At 42.8% G+C, this 20,467-nt stretch overlaps 1 protein-coding gene and 1 long non-coding RNA gene across 4 annotated transcripts in view; one reads left to right on the plus strand and one right to left on the minus strand.

Moving 5' to 3' along the window:
• Positions 1 to 20,467, minus strand: part of LOC137545686 (uncharacterized) — a 64,262-nt gene that overhangs the window by 42,403 nt on the left and 1,392 nt on the right. Inside the window, exons 2-3 of one of the 2 annotated variants that reach the window (XR_011026079.1) lie at positions 5,328 to 5,467; positions 524 to 647 (exon numbers count right to left, since the gene is read on the minus strand). This is a non-coding gene — a long non-coding RNA (uncharacterized lncRNA). The remainder of the gene's footprint in view (positions 1 to 523; positions 648 to 5,327; positions 5,468 to 20,467) is intronic. The other variant, XR_011026078.1, reaches the window with a different exon arrangement.
• The window catches only part of MAP3K12 (mitogen-activated protein kinase kinase kinase 12), a 169,682-nt gene that overhangs the window by 7,483 nt on the left and 141,732 nt on the right, over positions 1 to 20,467 (plus strand). The gene's annotated exons all lie outside the window — the stretch shown is intronic.

A 20,467-nucleotide genomic window follows, 5' to 3' on the forward strand; every position in this document is an offset into this window, starting at 1 on the left:
TTATGTTTACAAACTCTCAGACTATGCAGATCTCTGGAATTTTGGCATCCGTGGAGCTAATGTGTATTTATGTGTCTTAGGACAGAACTGCTGAGCTCTCACAAGCGTGGATCGATGCTTATTGATTATTAGTAAGAAAACATTAACTGACGGTAATATGAAAGTCTAGAAGAGCTTAAAACAGGCTTGAGGAGAGATGCTCCCTGAGTGATGAGGTTACACCATCAGCCCTGTCATGTAAGCTGTTCACATGGGAGGGGGGGCACTTATTAAATCAATTACACCAGACTCTGCTCGGACTTTATTTGTATCTTGCTTAAAACATCTCTTTTGTTGTGGAATCCAAGACTCAAAGGTATCCAGTTACCAGAACCCAGATTCTAATACTTGAAAGGTGGGATCTTGGTGATCTTCACAGAGCACCAGGAACCAAAGAGACAAAGAAAAGACCAGACCAGGAGTCGATAATGTGGTATAGCCAAACATCAAAAGATTATAATGTAAATAAATAGATTGCACTCACAAGTTAGGTGGCAAGGGATGCAACCACCAATTTGAGCCTACAGAGAAAAACCAGCCTCCACTTTGGTACAGGTCTCTGGATCCTTGAGACTCGAATGGTCGCACTCCCGATATTCATTCTGTAGCTAAACGACAAAAGATTATTAATAGCCTACAGAGCCATGGAATAAGCTGGTGCTTTATAAATCAATAAAAATAATAACCCGGTGCAAAAGAGGCGCTCAGACCAGACTATGGGGTTGATACACAAAAATAGTGGTAATACCGCAGTGCAGCAGTTTTACCCTTGCTATCAGCAGCTGGTACTGCGAGCTATGCTATAAGCGCAACCCATGGTACTCAACTAGCGTGACCATTGCTATGGTAATACACACTACTAATGAGTGTTACGGTTAGTAATGCGCGTTAAGGTAGCAATGGTTGCGCTAATTGAGTACCGGGGGTTGTGCTAATAGCATAACTTATGGTACTTGCTGATTATATAAAGAATAATACTGCCATACACTGTCTGAGCATGGCAGTATTACCACTAATTTGAGCATCAACCCCTATGTCCGAGCCATTGGTACTTAACCGTCATAGACCTGAAGAAGCGGGACATCCCAGAAAAACGCATTGTTCTTGTGTTTTTTGTGCAAATAAATTTGATCTATTCCACTGTACATGCTTGGTGTTTATCTTCAAAGAGAGGTAAGCCAATATTACCTCTCCTTTTAGACTGTTTTTTTATTTTTTTGTTATATTTTTGGGGGCGCCTCCACCCTCTAGTTCAGATTCTAATATAGCAAGTTAGAAGCTCAGTCTGTTCATACAGACCAGCCGATTAATTCAGCACACAGGTCTCTAAATAAAACCTTTTGTTTTTTACAGCAAATGCCTCAAGCTGAGGTTTCAGACACTTATTAAAACTCAGTATGAGTGATGAGGGTACACAGAATAAAACAAGATGTTCTGGACTTGTGAACAGTTAAATCAGTGGGGATGATACATAAAAACTGGAGTATTAGTCATAGCAGGCAATCAGAGTCTTTACTTTATTTTAAAGATGGAATTTAATAGGTTGCTGCTGGCAGCTGTTCCACTTTTGAGCTTGTTTTTATAATTAAAACCCAAGTCCCAGGAGAGTTTTTATTTGTTTTGAATTGTCTGGAATAAGGATACAACTTCTTTGGGATTTTAAATGCTGTGTTTGTCATCATCTGGCAGAATTTCACCCCTTGTCTGTCCTGAGAGGACATGGTTAAATATCTCCAGCAGGGCCAGACAGAAATAAATACCCCGTCACATCTCTATTTATGTTCCTTGTCTCCTGTCCTTAAGTGCAGGGTCGGGCTGGAGCAGAGGCTGGAGAGGCACCTGCCTCTGGGCGCAGCGCTGTGAGGACGCATTCCTCTCCCTCTCTACTTTCCCGGCTGCCCACCCACCTCCTCTTCTCTCTTCGCTCCCGTCATACACTGGCATGTGATGGGTTCAGTGTGGGAGCAGCAAATCTCCTCCCTTCCTAGTGCCTAACACTAACCCCCACTTCAAGTGCCTAAAACTATCAGCTGCTATCTGCATCAGGCACCCAACGCACCACTTGGGCACCTGAATACGGATAATTTACGTAGGCGTCTTATAGACTTCTGCCGATCCCTGTGCCCAAATTACCTGATCGGGCAAATAGTCTTGTGTGAACCCTGGCTCACATTATACTCAAGTGAGGAGGCCAAGCTCAGAAGATTAGCACAGCGTCTTGACACATTCTGTGATCATTGACCAACTTCATCAGAGAACTAAGCACAGCTAAATACTTGTATGGGTTTAAGTAAATAATAAAAAGGGCCAAATATGAAAAATAAGACTCAAGCTAGATTGGTGAAACAGGGTCACTGTGACACCATGACAGCTACACACAGAGGCATAGCTAGAGATTATAGGGCCCCATAGCAGAATTTTGATAGGGCCATCAGATCTAGGCAGCGTTGAGCAATGCCACCTGCCCCTAACCTATGGGATTGAAGTTGACTGGGCAATGTACATTCCTGTGCAATGTATACTGCAAACAGTGTATGGACAAAGAGATAAAGTCAGAGGGTGGAGATATCTAGGAAAATAAATAGTGAACACAACAATTATCACTTAGGCCCCCTTTACTCCAGGGCCCCATAGTAGTTGCTATGGCAATTGCTACACACTAAAGGTGGCCACTAACGGTCCAATTTCTAGCGAAAAATTGTTTGAGCGATCAGAAATTCTGATGGGATTGGTTGGAAATAATTTCCATTGATGGGCACAATCCATTACAAACGATTATAAAAATAGTTGTCCGATTGGATTTTGGTCAAACCAAAATTGGGATTTTCTTGTTGGTTGTGATAGATAGGAAGCAAAGATTGGTTCGTTGATGGTGTAGTGAACGATTTCACTTTCGGTCATAATTATCTGATCGCTGAAATGATTAGAAATTGGATCATTAGTGGCCACCTTAAGTTGAACACCATCTCTTGCACCTGACGGTAACAGCATGTGATGGTGCATACAATTGCTTGATGTGTGCTAAACATATTTAGTAGTTTTGGCTGTGAGGCTCTTTGCCATATCCACACTTGGCATAAAATGGTTGATCATTTTTTCCCGATACTTACTAAGTTAAGTTACTTTTTAACCACTTTACCCCCGCGCGTACGTATTTCTCCGCCCCTTTTTCCATCCTTTAAAAACCAGGGACGGAGAAACACGTACTTTCCGCGTTCCCGACGCTGTCCGCGCTCCCGCTCGTAAACACGCCGCCCGCCGCTAGTAAAACCGCCGCCGCCCGCTCGCCCGGAGATCAATGAACGGGAAAATCCATTCCCGTTCGTTGATCTAAGCCCCACAATGACCCGCTGCTCTCCTATGGGCAGCGCGATCATTGTGAGAAGAAACTCACGTGTCCAGCCTCCTTATTCTTCCTCCAAGCTTCCGGAAGGAGGCTTGGAGGTCGCAATAAAGCAAAAAGTTACTGTGGCCATCTTGTGGCCAAATAGTAAACTACACCCTACACATTTTTCACATACAAATAAATGACTTTTACACAAAAAATTAACTCATTACCTCCCACACTCCCCATTTTTTTTTTTTTTGTAATTAAAAAAAAATTCAAAAATTTACAATTAAAAAAAATACATAATTAGTTACCTTAGGGACTGAACTTTTTAAATATTTAGGTCAAGAAGGTATAACACTGTTACTTTATAAACTATGGGCTTGTAATTAGGGATGGACGCAAAACTGAAAAAAATGCACCTTTATTTCCAAATGAAATATTGGCGCCAAACATTGTGATAGGGACATAATTTAAACGGTTTTATAACCGGGACAAAAGGGCACATAAATTTCATGGGTTTTAATTACAGTAGCATGCATTATTTAAAAACTATAATGGCCGAAAACTGAAAAATAATTTTTTTTTTCCCCACATTTTTCCTATTTTCCCATTAAAACACATTTAGAAAAAAATAATTCTTGGCATAATGTCCCACCTAAAGAAAGCCTAATTGGTGGCGGAAAAAACAAGATATAGTTCATTTCATTGCGATAAGTAATGATAAAGTTATAGACGAATGAATGGAAGGAGCGCTGAAAGGTGAAAATTGCTCTGGTGGTCAGGGGGTAAAACCCCTCAGTGGTGAAGTGGTTAAATATTTAACTACTTAAGGACCAAGCTAACTGAAATCCAATTTCATTGCCTCCTGGCTGTGTCTATCAATGTAAGCAACTCCCATAGGCTTACATTGATAGACAGGGCCAGGAGCCAATGAAAGCATTTCCTGACCGGCTCACATGACTCTGCCGTCATAGAGATGGCAGAGTGGGTGTCCTGAGGATCCCAGTGTGCAGCATGGATGGCGGTTGTGGTGGGTATATGTGGCGATTCGTCAGTATTCTGTCGTTATTGTCCCAGCAGTCTCTGGTCCTTAAGGGGGCAGAGACCGCTGGTACTTAAGTGGTTAAACAATCTAACCACTAACTGTTTCTCACTTGCCTTTTGGACTATTTTGTTATCTGTTAGTTAAACCCTGTATGCATTACCAAGACTCTTTCATACAGGCAGCTGAAGGCAGTGAATTTACCACCTGTCAGCTGCTCTCCTGTGCTGGCTGGGCACATGCTAGTGCTCGGTACCCGTACTTGACAGGCGCACTTCCCCATGGAGTAACATCTGAATGTGGCCTCAGATGCGACATGTCGTGGTCCTCTGCCGCTGCTTGTTAAGCAATGACATGCGGGGTGTTACAACCGCTGCCATTGGGCTGCATTTAAATTTCACCCAAATTGAACCGGTGGGCGGCAGACGGGATGCTACACTGCTTGGCAAGCATGCAGTTTAGCTGGCCGTCTGAAAAATGCCTTAAGGTGGCCACACACCATACAATTAGAGGATCCAATTTTTCACCAATTCGAAAATTTCAGACGGTTGTCCCAAAAAATCGAGAGCTTTTCTTTGTTTTCAATCGAATTTCCCTTTTTTATTTTTTTATTTTTGGAAATTGGACATATTGGAAAATGTAGACCAACTTTATCAAGAATTGTATGGTGTGTGATGGATTGTCAATTACTTGATGTACAGTTCCAATTATTGTATTCATGACTGGGGAAACACTGAACATGGGTGTGTGGTACATTGGTCAGATTTTTGAATTGTTACAATCAGTCAGAAATGTTTTTTTTTATATTCTTAAATTGAACAGATATTTAAAAAATTGTATGGTGTGTAGCCACCTTCAGTATCACATTTTTCTTGTATACTACCTCATTATTGTGCACCCATGTTTGTATCTTACCGTCAACAGAGCTGTGGAAGATGATAGCGTTATATAAACCATTAATAATAATAACATCTGTTGTTTGTGACAGAATAATTCCCAGCATGCCTCTTTGCTGACTGGATTTCCAGTATCTGAGAAATGTTGTCATTATGGTCCTGTAAAATGAAATTAGTATGACATATCACTAGCCATGGCTGACTGACAAGTTCAAAGTCACTGCAATGTACATGCTGTACTTTATCTTGGCTTCTGCCTGACTTTGAGGTAAAGAAGAAATATGTGTTTCAGTTGTCCCATTTATCGCCAACAGTCCTACTTTATGGTCTATCACAAGCGAGACGCTTAAAAAAAAATGTTTAAACAGATGTGGGAGAGATATGTATTGAGGACTGGGAAGAGACACTGAAGAAGGTAACCAAGATATCACCCCATAAGCCGCTACGTTTATTATATCTTGTAGGCTAAGAGGAAAAGCAGGTCCGGCACCAGTATTAATGCTTCAGTGAAATTTTTATTCCAAAAGGTACAGTGAGTAGAGGCATCTGGGGGTACAAAAGGACGGCCTGACAGCCGTTTCGCAGGTTCCCCCGCTTCGTCAGAGGCCAAAAGGCCACCTTTTGGCCTCTGACGAAGCGGGGGAACCTGCGAAACGGCTGTCAGGCCGTCCTTTTGTACCCCCAGATGCCTCTACTCACTGTACCTTTTGGAATAAAAATTTCACTGAAGCATTAATACTGGTGCCGGACCTGCTTTTCCTCTTAGCCTACAACGTGTGATATCTTCACCAGGTAAAAAGAGCACAGTTGCTCGGTAAACTGTTCCAACTGTTATTTCCAGCCTCCTTCGAGTGCCAGTCACTTATCCTTCCTTAAATAGTACGTTTATTATATCTATACGTGTTACACAGGAAATATATGACATTGGTTCGCCTAGCTAAATTTAAGCCTGGAATACTGTCCAAAGTGTTTCACCACACAAGGTACCTATTTTCATATGATGCGGTCCTGCCCGGTTGTCAATGCATACTGGGAACAGGTGGTTACATTTCTAAACGATCATATGTGCTGCCCAGTAGTTAGTGATCCTAGACTATTGAACATATTCCGTTTTCTTAACCAGTAAATTCTCTAAGGCAATGCATATTGCTTGTAAGCACCCCCATCTTGATATTATTCCTTTCTGAATATTACCTTGATCCTTGAATATGTGATATGTCACTGGTATATGCAGCACTGCTTTAAAGGACATTTGAAGAGAGCAGTATATGGAGGCTGCCATATTTATTTCCTTTTAAGCAATACTAGTTGCTTGATAGTCCCGATGGCCTATTGGCTGAAGTAATGTCTGAATAACACCAGAAACAAGCATGCAGCTAATCTTGTCAGAAACACCTGATCTGCTACATGCTTGTTCAGGGTCTGTGGCTAAAAGTAGGATCAACAGGATAGTCAGGTAACTGGTATAGCTTAAAGGAAACCTAAACTAATTGAAAAGAAACCCAGTTTAACTTACCTGGTACTTCTACTAGTCCCTTGCAGCCGCCTCGTGCCCACGCTGGGACAAACCGATCCTCCGGTCATCGCAGAGACTCAGTTTAGTTTCTGATGAGTCAGCCAGTCAATGGCCACTGCACCTGCTCGGCCCTGGCTGCGGGAGTCTCCAATCACGCTCCCGGCCAGCGCATGCCGTTAGAAGCCCCAGATGAGTTAAAGTGGATTTTTTTCAATTAGTTTAGGTTCACTTTAAAAAGAAATAAATATGGCAGCTTCCATTTCCCTCTCACTTCAGTTTTCCTTTAACTGTGTGTTGTATATTTGTTGTTCAAACCAACCAAGCTTTTTCATACTTGACTGTATATTGCTTTGTGAATATTCTTGTTTTCAGGTATCTACCTTAAAGGCTTCTTGCACACCAAGACGTTGCATTAGGTGGCACGTTAAGGTCGCATAACGTGCACCTAACACAACGTATGGTGCTGCAAGAGCCGACGGTAGAGTGAGCCGCGTTAGGCGGCTCGAGTCCTATAATGTCTCCCAGAGTGGCGCTGATTGGCCAGCGGGACCACGTGATGCGGAGCGAGACACTCCGCATCACGTGGTCCCGCCGGCCAATCAGCGCCCGCCAGTGCAGTGAATATTAAGTAGCCATGTGCGCGGCTACTGTAGCTGGCTCTCCCCGCCTCCTCTCCGCCCCCCACTGCGCATGTGCAAACAGTCTAACGCGGCTATAGCCGCTCCAACGCCGTAGCATGCTGCACTTTGCACAGAACGTGCAGCGTTACATGTAACGCAACGTGGGCTGTGTGAACAGCCCACTTGTGTTACATTGCTGTGCGTTGGGGGAGCGTTACAGGCGCACTAACGTGCGCCTGTAACGTCTTGGTGTGTAAACAGCCTAAAGGATACCAATGGCAGATGCAGTGGGTAGTGGGTAAATAGTACATACTGGCCGCTCCTTCTGGTCCGCTCCGTCTGCCGCTGTTCTTGTAATATACATGCCGGTGTCCCGCGGACTTTGCTGACCTTTGCCCCGGACATACTGTGCCCCCTGTGCGCAGTATGTCCTTCCCTCTTTGCTTCTGCCCGGCGCATAGTTACAGGCGCAGATGCTCACTGACAACTCCGTCTCCTTTGTGCTGCATGTGCGCTCCACTAAAGCAAGCATCACATGCTAAGTGGAGTCGCGCTGTATGGCAGCACTTGGAGTGAGTTCGGAGGGGGGCATGATTTTGCACAAAGGATTCAGTTTCAATATTGGGCACTCTTTTTTCAGTAGCAATGGCTAAAAAATGTAAATACTATTGGGCATGTTTAGTTTTATATACTGTACAGTGAGACAGACCGAGCACTGTCACTTTAAATGCATTATTTCCTCTTGATGCCACGTTAATAGTACATTTACATCTGCCTCACATCGGTAAATCAAACCTTGGTAGATTATGGTGCTGGGGATGCGGGTGACCAGGGGAAAGATGGACGGCACAACAACCGTTTCACGCCACACCGGCGCTTGCTCACGTGCAGTGTCCTGTATAAGATATCTCCCCTGGTCACCCGCATCCCCAGCACCCCAGCACCATGATCTACCAAGGTTTGATTTACCGATGTGTGGCAGATGTAAATGTACTATTAACGTGGCATCAAGAGGAAATAATGCATTTAAAGTGACAGTGCCCGGTCTGTCTCACTGTACAGCATTTTTTGCCAAGTGTTTTCTGCCTGTAGTTTTCTGGCTGCACGTCCTTTAGCTTGTTCTGTAAGCCACCATACAAGTGCTTTTTGGGGTGAGGACTGTATTTACCTGTACAGATGCAGGCTGATTTTTTTCTATCCCTCAGAAGAAACAGTACTGAGTACCGAGTTGCCGCTTCACTCTACAGTGTACTTATCCATGTTTAGTTTTATATTGTTTAGCCATTGCTACTGAAAAAAAGAGTGCCCAATATTGAAACTAAATCCCTGGGGACACCGGCATGTATACTACAAGAACGGCGGCAGATGGAGGGGACCAACAGGAGCAGCCAGTATGTACTTTTCACCCCCTACCCACTGCATCTGCCATTTTACCAGAGCCTTTTCAGCTCTGGTATCCTTTAATAAAGCTTAGTTTGCAAAGAAAAGGAAAAAGAAATGGTTGCTTTTTAGAAAGTTGTCTTTGACAAAGACATTCTTATTGGCTGTAATCCAAAACCTGGCTGGCTGCTATAGGCTGTGGCACTTTCTACATCGTCACTGCAGATAGTGTAGCTTTGATAAATAAGCCTGGATTGTATGGACATCATTAGAGTTATTTTCTCCAGATATTCCAAGCATGTCCTGTATAATCATTGACGTCAAAACACACAGCTGTGGAGATGCTGACCAGCCTTTTATGTGGATGAGAAATGACAACAATGCTATCTATCTATGGGATAGGCATAGCTTGGATTCAGGCCTCTGTGGACCTAATCATTTATGTGTATTTATGTGTCTATGGGTAAAAATACTGAGCACTTACAGGCTCGGATCGATGTGTATTGATTATTAGTAAGAAAACCTTAAGTGACAGATCATCTGAAAACTTAGAAGAGCTACAAATGGGCAGGAGGAGGGAAGCTCCCTGATGAGGTTACACTAGCAAGCCCCTCATGTAGACTGTGTATAGGAGGAGTCCCTTGCTAAATCAATTACCCAGTGTCCTGCTTTGTTCTGTGTCCTCTGCATTCTATTATTCCTATCCGTAGAGGTCTAAACATAGTGGTAGTTGCCTAGTCAAAATAAGAAATAATATTTGCTTACTAAATTACAAACAGAAAACCCTTGATCTAGAACTGGGGTGTCAAACTCAATAATGTAAGGGGCCAAAATCCACAACATAGTCTAAGTCGCGGGCCTAATTGTTTATTAACATTTATAACAGTCTTAGTCACTTTCACAGTAGGACGTTGCGGTTTGATGCGACGTTAAAGTCGCAATGCAAATTACAACGCAATGCCCCCAAAAAGTCGCAACGCAACTTAATGCCCCGTTACGGTCGCATACAGTAGAGCATACAGGCAATGAAAAGTATGTTTCCAAGTCATTACTGAGCATGTGCAAACAGTCCAACGCAGCTAATAATGTGTATAACGCACAGCATGCAGTACTTTCACTTAACGTGCAGCGTCAGTTACCAATGCAACATGTGCACTGTGAATGGGGCATTGATTTTTCATTGTAGTGAGTTATTCTGCGTTAAATGTTGTTGTAACGTGCGACTTTAACGTCGCACTGTGAAAGAGGCCTTAAAGAGGAACTCCAGTGAAAATAATGTAATAAAAAGAGCTTAATTTTTACAATAATTATGTATAAATGATTTAGTCAGTGTTTGCCCATTGTAAAATCTTTCCTCTCCCTGATTTACATTCTGACATTTATCACACGGTGACATTTTTACTGCTGGCAGGTGATGTCACTGGAAGGAGATTCTGCGTGCTTTTTTTGGCAGTTGTAAACAGCTGTTATTTCCCACAATGTAACAAGGCTCCCACAGTGTGATGTCAGGACCTCAGAGCTGTGAGGCGCTGACATCACACTGTGGGAGGGGTTTCACCACAAAATCAGCCATACGGAGCCCCTTGATGATCCGTTTGAGAAAATGAATAGATTTCATGGGAAAGGGGGTATCAGCTACTGATTGGGATGAAGTTCAATTCTTGGTTACGGTTTCTCTTTAAACTAAGTGGCGTAACTATAGCGACCATGAGCAGTCTTTTACTCACCCTTCTGCAGAGTAGTGCAGTGGAGCAGTTTAATATTTACCTGCTCCACGACTGCTTTGTAGAAAAGCATCAAGTTGAAATGTGGCCCAAGGCAAGATGCTGGCCACACAAGGAGGTTTAGATGCCAAAAGGGGGCCCCATGGGAATTTAGCTGAGGGGTCCCATGGGTTGTTACAGCAACCCACCTCACACTGACAATGTTCCAACCAGAAACATGGTCACCGGTGCTCCTCTGGATGGGGAGGCAGTGTGCTGTCATTTTTTTACGGCTTAGGCCTCGTTCACATTGTGTGCATGTGGAAAATGCATAGAACGCTGGGAGAAAACGCATATGAAAAACGCATGCGTCTTCATGCGTTTGTACGCGTTTTTGTAATGCGTTTCTGTGCGTTTTTGGTCCTCATGCGTTTTCTTCTTCTTTTTTTTCTTTTGTCCATTACACTTCCGTCGAGAAACGCGATTCCCGAAACGCAGGAAAAACGCATGTCATGCTTTTTTACTGCGCGTACATTGACTTGCATTAGCATGCGTTTGTGCGCACAACGCACAGAAATGCATGCAGCTATGCGTTTCAAACACGCGTACGTTTGAAATGCAGCTATGTGAACGAGGCACATAGAAAATCATTGATTTTTATGTACCTGTACTAAACGCACACCCCATGCGTTGTTGAAAAGCGCACAACAACGCGTGAAGTGTGAACGAGGCCTTATAGTGATGTACATTTGAAGCTCTGGAGGGCCACATAAAATGGCAAGGAGGGCCGCATTCAGCCCACGGGCCTTGTGTTTGACACCTGTGCTCTAGAGGCAAGCACTGGAGCAGCTATAGAGTAGTGGGTCCCCTGTGCACGTTTTATATTGAGGTCCTCTTCACTTGCAGACAAAATGAGAAAATTGTAATTGTGGATCCTATTGCCACTCCCATCCGCTGTGAATAAAGGTCTTGTCCAAAAACAAAGTAATAATGGGTAAGATTGAATTTTATCAATCCAGCAACTGGGCCTTCAGGCACATCCAGACCCTGAAGATATTTTAGACAGGCTACAATATCATCACCATGAGGGATGTTTGTATACAAAGATTCAACATCCTTATTGGCAAAAAAAAGGTATTTGACTATTTTTTCTTTACAGACCAGAGGTTTCAGGATGCTTTCCATCCACCCTGAGATGTTTTCTTTGAAGGTCTTTTCTGCACTAGTGCACTACATCTCCACCGCAAGGACCATGCAAGTCTATGGAGACTTGCATACTTCATGCGATGTGACGCAGTGCGCCGGCCGCAAAGGCTGCATCGTGTTGCCACATGATCCGTGCCGAGCGCACCCATTATGCAGCAATTCAAGTCGTTAGGCATTGCAGTAAGTACCACAGGAGTGTGGTGCGATGCGACACTCATGCATGGACTGATGGGAATCCTAATGATGTACTTCCTGCCCAGTAGGGAATATATCACTGAGCGGAGGGAAGGCGGTATGCACATGACAGCCGCAGTGCCGACGCAAAGGTGTGGTCACCTGACTTCTGTGCTGATGCTCTGCTTCTAATACTAGAACTCGCTGGCCCAGAATGAACATGCAGATCGAGGGATTTGACTCTGGTCTGATTCCACTGTCGGCATGCTTATTGCAGGTGTGTAACTGAAAAACAACTAAATCCCAAATTACAGCATGGCAGCTGCCATTGCTAATAAGTGGTGAAGATGGCAGCCTCCATATCCCACTCAATTCCGGTTCCTTTTAATCTTGTATATGGCTTTTCCTGGACAAAATGACATCTATTTGGGGGAGCACTGACGTTTTCTAGCTAGATATAAGGAAAGGTGGATTACTCTGTAGTGGGTCTTTGATTTTTTTAGTGATTGCGATTCCGATTTCCAGAAGCAACTTTCAAATCCATTTTATCAGATGCGTTTATTGGGCCAAGCAGGCAAACCATGGGGCTGATTCACTAAAGGAAATAGCGCGAGTAACCTCCTGTTACTTGTGCTATTTCCACAGCGTTCTGTAAATGTAATGCGCTGCACGCTACGCGCGCTATTAGCCACATAGCGCGCATATACACAGGAGCACACACTATGCTGCAGGTAGTGCAGCATAGCGAACGCTATAAACTTAAACCTCCTTCCAGCAAATAAGGAGTGCTCCTCTCCTCCCACCCTGAGCCCCTTTCGGGTCCAATCACTATGAAGGATGTGATCCCCGCACTCTGATTGGCCCAGTAGGCCGCTTGTCAAGTGACTTCCTTAGCCGCGAGATGACAGTTATACAATGTGGCTGTTTTTCTGACATTAAAGCGGACCTGAACTCAGAACTTCCTATCTGCTCTAAAAGATAAGCAACAGCATAATAACCTTAAAAGAAAAAACATTTCTTTGTTACAGCTGATACAAATCCTGCAATAAATCTGCAGTGTGTCTACTTCTTGCTTTTCATGGAAGCAGACATAGGGTTAACATCCTGTATTTACAAATTTGCTGCTCTGCCAAGGCAGCCAGCTGACACAGCTGAGAGAGGAAATTACAGTTGTGATTAACTCACAGATGAAGGGGAATTGGACGAGCTAAACTCTCAAAACTCTCAAAATACATACAGGGTGCATTTCTCTATGTTTTCCTTCTGACCTGTGCAAGGGTTCAGGTCCACTTTAAAGGAGAACTATAGTGAGAGGTATATGGTGGCTGCCATATTTATTTCCTTTTAAGCAATACCAGTTGCCTGGCTGTTATGCTGATCCTTTGTCTCTAATAGTACTAGCCATAGACCCTGAACAAGCATGCAGCCGATCAGGTGTTTCTGACATTTTTGTCAGATCTGACAAGATTAGCTGCATGCTTGTTTCTGGTGTGATTCAGACACTACTGCAGGCAAATCGCTCAGCAGGGCTGCCAGGCAACTGGTATTGCTTAAAAGAAAATCAATATGGCAGCCTCCATATACCTCTCACTATAGTTCTCCTTTAAAAAGATGATACTCATGTCTGTACCAACACCACCAGCAGCACAGCATGATCAGAGCACAGTGGAATACCTCATTTAGTTGATATCACCTTCCCCCTTTGTGTGCAGCATTGCCAGTGCCTGCTCAGTGCTCTTTCCCCTCCCTCTCTATAGCACAAGCAGGTCTTGGACTGGGCCTACAGATCTAGTGCTCTGCAGTGTAACAGCAAGGAAATAGACACAGTGCTTCTTAATTAAAAAGCCATCTGATCTTACTGTCACTGTTAGCATTTCTGCATAAATGACACATACTGCCAACAGCTCTGAATGTGTTTTCCCTTTCTTCCGGTAACATTGAAAAGATTGTTATGGATGGCTGCAGATGTATTTATTGCAGTCAAAAATAACAAATTCTGCTGCCAGTCAAGATCTACAGCACAGTGAGATCTTCATAGGCCATCTAGGCATAAAAATGGTTTGAGCCAAAGGTCAGATCTTCTGGTATGAAGCCAACTTAAGTACTCCAAGAAAAATATTAAATCTAACCATAAACATCCAGGATGGCAGCAATAGCCAGCAATACAAAAATAATGTTTCTGTACCAGGTTAGCCTGCAGGATCTTGTGGGTAGAAACACAAGACATGGTGGTCAATAAATGCGTCAGCACCATGTAAATGTATAAAATAAACAAGCTACAATGGATGGTGTATTCACTCATGTTACATTGCGTAGACAGCGCATGTAAAGCTTAGCGCGTGTTATGCAAATACAGCACAACTTATCCATTGCTTTTATAGCATTCATTATTGGCTGACTTGGTCAGCATCGCAAGCCAAAATTAATTGTATCTCATTGACCTCTTTGATATTAGGCTTATCAAGTAGCTGTGAGGGTAATTCAATGCTAGGCATTCCTAATGATTAGAGGACCTAAAAATACATATACAAAAAAAACAGTTTCGCTTACCTGGGGCTTCTGCCAGCCCCCTGCAGCCGCCCTGTGCCCATGCCATTTCCAGACGATTCTCCGTTTCCCCGCAACGGCTCACTTTTCTTTACGCCGAGATCTAAGTCGACATCCACTGTGCCTGCATGGCCCTAGCCGCGCGCATCCTCGTACGTGCTCCCATGGCCAGGAGCGCAGGAGTAGTATGAGAAAATCTCAGTACGCCCCTGGTGATGGGAGCGTGAACAAGGACACGCGGCCAGGGCAGTGCAGGCGCAGTGGACAGCATTTGCCAGAAGGGAAAGTGAGCCGTGGCGGGGAAACGGAGTATCGTTTGGTAACTTCAGGGGCACAGGCCGGCTACAGGTGACTGACAGGTAAGGTAAGTGAAACTCATATATATATATATATATATATATATATATATATATATATATATATATATATATATATATATTTTCAGGTCTGCTTTAAAGCAAACCTTACCTGGACTATTTAAACACCACCTCTAGCCAAAAAAGGTCTGAATGGCTATACATATATGCAGTCTATGAACTGTGTACAGTTAGATGAGCATATAAAGTTTAGATCTGGTACATCGTAGTGGATAGAACAGACACACATCTATATCTGTAGTAGCATTTCCTTATTTCTGAAATCTACCCTCAGCATGGTGTCCTCCCTTCCAGCCAGGTTCCCTCCCCTGCTCTCTGCCTGCCCGGATCAAATTATTTCTCTTTTCACAGTGTGTGGGAGAGAGAAGAGACAGGAAAACTGCTGTAGCCAGTATTATCATATCTGTTTGCTATAATTCTTATTTCAGATGTCTGTCTGCCTGCCTAGATTTGATAACATAGACATGAGGGGTGGAGTTATGACATCAATTCCCCAGCATCCTTTGCACCTATGGTTTACAAAGAAAAACAAATGCCAGGGCCCAATTTCACACTGGGGGCGGGGATTTCAAGGCGGACTCAAAGCGCCAGAGCTGCAGCCACTAGGGCGTGTTCAGCAGGCAGTAGCAGTGTTAGGCCTGGAACCCACTGAAATCAGCAAACGCAAAACGCAACCGCTAGCGTTTTGTCTGAGCGGTTTGCAAGCAGATTCATGCGCGTTTTTGGTCGTGTTTTGCAACATTGTATTTTTTTGCCCAGCGGGTGCGTAGCGTTTTGCGTTTTGCGTTTTTATCCTGATTGGTCCTGTGAATTATTTTTAATTTTGTTACAGTGTGCTGAACCGCAAAACGCTAGCAAAACCGCTCAGTTTAGGTTTTGCTGAGCGTTTCTGCTAGCGTTTCAATACTTTACATTGAAGCGCTAACGCTCCCAAAATGCTGCAGGTCCTGCGTTTGCGTTTCTGGGAAACGCAAACGCTCCTGTGGAAGTTGCCCCATCCATTAACATTAGCCCAGCGTTTTGGCAAACTGCTAGCGTATCGCAGTGCTGCCAAAACGCTGCCAAAAGCGCTCCTGTGGGTTCCAGCCCTTAGGGAGTCTTTTCCAAGGACTTCTTATTGAATAGGTGATGTCACATATGTGCCCCATGTGCTAAATCGCCGCCAATTGCGGAAGTATGAGGCTGGGGGTTTCCGTCGCATTCATCGTTAGCGTTACCGCTGTGCACCCAATCAATCACATCGATGTCGGTCCAAGATTTTCCAGCATGTCCGATCATTTACTTGCAACCAATTTTATCCTGAAATTGATTGCATCGTCGTTCAGACATGCTCTTGGCAGCAACGATTTTCATCCGATTTGATTATAATTTTTGAATCAGATGGTCGATTGGCCCCCAAATTGAGTAATCTGTGGGCACCTTAACAGTCCAATTTTTAGTTAAGACTCATTTGAGCAATCAGATAAATGCAATCAGAAATACCATGTCGTAATACATCGATTATTTTACCATCAACGAAACCAACCTGTACTTCCTATTCATCACAAACAACAAATAAAAATCATTTTTCCGATCGACAAAATAGCAGTCGAACGATCAATTTTAAGAATCGTTCACAGTTGATTGGGAATAAAACTGAGTTTATTTTCTGCCAATCCGATCAAAATTATCTATCAATTATTTATCAAAATTTGCTAAAAATGTAACCATTAGTGGCCGCCAAATAGCTGATGCTGTTTGGTGACAAAACCCCTAGAAATTCATGGTGTTGGATTTTGTGCACCAAAAACCAATAGTCAATAAACATGAATACCCAAGGTCCATGGCCTCCTTAAAGTGGACCCAAATTAAAAATACAAGATTTCGTAAATAAAATCTATTTTCTAAATTATAATAATAAATAGCAGCCTTTTTTCAGCTGCATGATGACAAATATAAAATATTTTTTATTTATTGGAGGAACCCCTCCCTTCCTTTCATATTGCCGGGACAGAATCCGGCAAACTGGTGGAGTAGGAGGTGTCCAGCAAAGGTTCCTCCTTTGCTAATGGCTGCCACCTGTATAACCCTAGTTATCAAAAGAGAAGGGTGAAAAGCATGCACTGAAATGCTCATAGGCTTGAATGTGTGTTTATATATTTTTGTATGTGTCAGAGTGGTGCAACTAAATATTTTGAATTAAAAAAAATGTTTGGTTTGGGTCTGCTTTCAAAGGGGTTCCCAAACATACACTTTACATATAAAATATTTTCTGCAAACCAGGAATAAGAGATCTTTGCATCATATACAGGTTAATGACCCCCCCCCCCCCCCCTCCATACACACACTCTGTGCTATAAAACTGATATATAGCAGACCGCTGTGAAATGCTGGACAAGCAGAATAGAGGAGTGTTGATTCTTTAGAATCATTGCACGCTGGTCAATATGATACGGTTTTAGAATGATCAATGTTTCAGTATAATTCCCCTAATTAAATAAGCTTGTCTGCTGGTAATGTCTTCTTGGCAAGGCCAGCCTGTCATACATTAATCTGCTGCTTCTACTGGATGGAGATACTCTGACTGCTAGTGCTGTGTTCTTACCTACAAATGGGGATATGATGGTGAAGTATTCTGATGATGAGAAGTGAATGTAGTCCCACTGCGGCACGAGACACAAAGGCTCAAGCTTCAACATACTGTATAGACACAGCTTTGTTTACCATATGTAAGTGGTAGAATTTTGTCTAGGTTGTAAGAGGGGCAGCAATACAATTTTTGGTTACTTCTTGAGTCTTGTTTTTGTGGACATCATTAGAACTTTAATGATGTGTCCTGACTGAGGCATAGCAATAGGGGATGCAGAGGCTCAGGACAGGTCGCAACCGCAAACGGCCAGTCAAGAGTGACCTCATTGAACCTCTGTACTTGCGCCTCATTGGTGGAATGCTGGTAATAAACACCTCTGCATGTGCTATAAATAGTGATAACTACTGTAATAACAAACTATGCCCCTCCCCTGCTTAACCACTTCCAGAGCATGCGAGTTGAAATCTACACAGTTTATGCCTGCTTATGCCTACTAGGATGTAGATGTGTGGCTTTTATCCACAGTAGCACATCTTATTTTAAAACTATAGTGACCCAAAACGGAGAAATATTGATTTCCCCCCCCCCCCACATTTTTTCTTATAATTCCTGGTAAAATGCATTTAGAATATACTAATTCTTAGCAAAATGTACCACCCAAAGAAAGCCTAAATGGTGGCAAGAAAAACTAGATATAGATGTGATAAGTAGTGATTAAGTTATAGGCAAGTGAAATTAAAATGTGAAAATTGCTCTGGTCCATAAGGGGAAAAAACCCTCAGTGGTCAACTAGTAAAAGCTGATAGATACAGCCTATAATACAGATTTACAAGATCCTCTTCTTCGCCTATAAAGTTATAATTACATTAATTTAATAAATGAAGAGAATGGGTCTGTAAAGCATTGCGGAAGATGTCCACGCTATATAAATACTAGATAATAATAATGATGAAGGCTTTTGTTGAAATCATATATACTAACATGCGCCCTCATTTTCTGTTGCTGCACTTGAAAACGGACAAATAGGATCTGACTGGCTGCTCTGAACAGATTGACAGCTTTTCTAATGTAAGGTTGCCATATGCTAGTCAATATTTTCAATGGAATGGATGTAAGCTTTCATAAAAAATTGAGGCCTCTTTTACACTTACCGTGTTACATTGTGTCACCCTTTCCTAATGCAGCAATGGATGCAATGGACTCTAAAGGATAACTATCAAAGTTAGCTAAAATTCTAAATGCCACATATATTTCCAGTAATTACTAGCAAATAGCAATACAAGGTTTTTTTTTTCTATCTTTTAATTTCTGTAATGAAAAAATGACAGAAGAGTCACTGTGGGCATTACTATGGAGGACTGTGCCCGGGTCATCCAGCATACAGAAACAGTCCTCACTAGCAGTAAAACTGTGAGTTAAATGAGTTCAGATTGATAATAATGAGAAATATAGCTTCAAATGTGTTTAAATAATCATCACCTGCAGCTCTGTATGCATGTCTGTCTGTGTGTGTCTCTCTCTGCCACGTAGTCTAAAGTAAACAGTTTACAGCCAGGGAGAAGTGTAACCTAGCTACATAGTACAGCTCTGCCTCCCCTACCCCTGATGCCGACACAATTGTTACATTTAGCTGGGTAAACAAAGCTATTTTTTTCACTCGGGCTGTGCTGAGAGACCTCTGAAAAGCATTTTAATGTTGTTGGGTAAAAGTTCTATAGAAATGTGGGCTTCCTCCAGCCCCATGCGCATGGATCGCTCCCACGCCGCCGTCCTAAGTCTTTTCACTCTTCGTTACCGGGTCCCGGAGTGATACGAACATGACTCACTTCCTGTGATGCGATGTTAGTGCTCCAATTGGCGCAGAATCTGCAGCGCATCACCGCTTGTAGCAATGGAAGCAATAAAAGTCATTGGTAACGTGAACATTTTGGATTTTTGGCCCATTAACGGTACGGTGCACATGTGCAGATGCAGCTTTTCTGATGATGTACTTCCTGTCCAGCAGTATGCACATGTGACTGAAGGTTTGGTTTTGTTGGTCTGTATCTTGTGATTATTACACATACAGCTTTTATGCACTGTTGTATTTAAGTTGCACATTACAAGATGAAAAGCTCAAAACATCCATCTGCGTAACAGTGAAAGGCAACTTGTACATTGCTATCTGTAGAAGTACAGTACTAGTCTCAACAAGGAGCTGACATAGGATGCTAAACCTGCAGTTGTGCAATGGCTGGAGCCATAGTGGTTGCAGTGTTTGGTAAAGATGAGGTTTTAGTTCAACAAATCAGTATTTTTTTTCTTTTACCCATATAAACCGGAATTGGGGCCAAACTCAAACTGCAACAGGCTAATCAGATTCAGAAGCGAATGATTCATTAACTGTTCAATTAAGCGTAAGCTCTGAAAGCTGATTAGCTCTGTGCAAAGTTCTGTTTCAGCTCCGCTAACTCTATTCCATGTAGATCTAAAAAACAGTGACTTGTCAAAATAAAGTTCTAGAGTATAGTGCGTGATCAATTGTGCTGATATGCTTGATTACAATGCTGATCCTTATTTATGTTTGCTTATACGTTATTGGCTGTTTGTAAGTGGCTAAGTGCTTATCACTCTCACCTTGAAAAACTACTAGGCAACAAGATGGTTAAGTGGTTATTACTCTCACCTTGCAGAACTAGTAGGCAGCAGAATGGTTAAGTGGTTAGTACTCTCACCTTGTTGAACTAGTAGGTAGCATAATTGTTAAGTGATCAGTTCTCTCTCTCACCTTGCAGAAGCAGAACGTAGCATAAAGGTTAAGTGGTTAGTACTTTCACCTTGCATAACTAGTAGGCAGCAGAATGGTTAAGTGGTTAGTACTCTCACCTTGCAGAACTAGTAGGCAGCAGAATGGTTAAGTGGTTAGTACTCTCACCTTGCAGAACTAGTAGGCAGCAGAATGGTTAAGTGGTTAGTACTCTCACCTTGCAGAACTAGTAGGCTGCAGAATGGTTAAGTGGTTAGTACTCTCACCTTGCAGAACTAGTTGGCAGCAGAATGGTTAAGTGGTTAGTACTCTCACCTTGCA

Source organism: Hyperolius riggenbachi, chromosome 2 (assembly GCF_040937935.1).
Source record: "Hyperolius riggenbachi isolate aHypRig1 chromosome 2, aHypRig1.pri, whole genome shotgun sequence".
NCBI lineage: Eukaryota > Metazoa > Chordata > Amphibia > Anura > Hyperoliidae > Hyperolius > Hyperolius riggenbachi.